Here is a 1704-nt window from a genome sequence, read left to right as displayed (position 1 = left end):
TGAGTATAATATAAAGTAAAGTAAATATCATAAGATAAATATAATAAAAAGATTACACGTGTTTCATAACTAATTTTCAAATAGAAAAGAAATTTAAATCGATTAAAATCAATTGAAATTATCGAAAATAAATTCTATTCAAAAATATAGCTACTCGTCAGATCGTATATGTGATAGTGGATTTTCATCGATGAGTTCTTGAAACTTGATTATTTTCCCTAAAACTATATATATATATATATATATATATATACAGCGGGCTTCTTTCAATGCCTGTCTACAAAATCTACTCTCAAAGCTTTCGTCAACCGTAGGTAATAGTAGAAAGTCTTACTGAAGGTGGCACACAGTGGGACTGAACTCGAAACCATGTGGATGGGAACCGAAACAGCTGACGAGGTCAATATCGTCAAGAGTACATTTTATCATATTTTCTTTCCCACATACTTAACAATATTAAAAGTGTAATCAATGTTATCAATTCTGTCTCTCTCGTCTGTTTTATAATTCTCTCTTGCACGTTAAACTTGATTAAAGGTGTTTCATTTCAGCTGCAACATTTCCAGTAAATAAGCTGGTATTTCTAACAGGTCAAACGACTACATACAGGCTGCCACAATAACGCACTATTCCTGTGATCGTCGCTGCCGTTGTGATTGTTGTTGTTTAGCTCTAGAATAACGCTTCCCGAGTAGACAAATAACCAGATGCAGTCCAGCCTATCTTTATTCTGCTACAGTCACCCTATTGTTCATTTTGTCATAGAGTATCTAGGATTACAAATATTCGATCAGTTATTCTTCCACAGTGTGTCCAGGACTACAGTCATATAGTATATTCAATTTTACATCAATGTATCTAGAGCAACAGCCACACTGTCGTTTATTCTTCCATAGTCTATCTAGGACTGCAATCAACTTATCTTTTATCTGCCACAGTGTATCAAGGACTACAACCATCCCATCGCCCATTGTGCCATCATGTATATAATGGTAGAGTTACACTGTCCTTTATTCAGCTGTAGTACTCTAAGATTTAAATCAGGACTGATATCTCATTACAGGTTGATGACACCTACTTCAGGTATCATGTAAATCAGTACTACCTGTTTCATAGTTGGGTAGTCAACGACTAAACTGGTTCCCTGACTTGAGAAGCATGCTACTCTTGTGAGGAGGGTGTCTGGACACCCAGCAGGACTCAAAAAAAGATCTGTCGAAAGACGGATGAACTCCCTGTGAGTCAACGGCCATCCAGTTCGGGAAGGAAATGGTAAACCACCCCAATATCTCTGCCAAGAAAACACTATAAGAGAGTCAGAACGAATTAACGGTATGGCTTCATCTGATGAGAGATCTCTTGCTTAATCGGGAAGACTTTTGTCGAAGTGTCATCAATGCACTGTAAAAAAAGCGTTACGATATACGACTATGACCACATCTAAGATGACTGCATGTCTTTTCGTTGTTCAAATACGAATGGGTGATTTTAATCGTATCCATAATGGAGACCTGCCTTTACGGGTTTGAATTCTTGGAAACGTTTCTATTCGTTTTAAGGCCTCCAATGGCCAGGTTATGGTTTTTAAACTGGGTGCCATATTACACAGATTTGCTTTTGAAAAAGTAAATGCAGATGTATTTACGTCGTTCGAGTTACTTCTTTTTTTTTTGCCACTCTATGTCGATTTTCTGTGTGTGTGTG

The 1704-nt window shown here is 36.9% G+C and overlaps 1 protein-coding gene across 2 annotated transcripts in view; it reads left to right on the top strand.

Annotated features, from left to right (window-relative positions):
• LOC106871779 (steroid transmembrane transporter SLC22A24) overlaps window positions 1-1704 on the top strand; it is a 32243-nt gene that overhangs the window by 18386 nt on the left and 12153 nt on the right. The window lies entirely within an intron of this gene.

This window comes from Octopus bimaculoides, chromosome 11, assembly GCF_001194135.2.
Source record: "Octopus bimaculoides isolate UCB-OBI-ISO-001 chromosome 11, ASM119413v2, whole genome shotgun sequence".
NCBI classification, from domain to species: Eukaryota; Metazoa; Mollusca; class Cephalopoda; order Octopoda; family Octopodidae; genus Octopus; species Octopus bimaculoides.
This window is presented reverse-complemented; position numbering and strand designations above follow the sequence as displayed.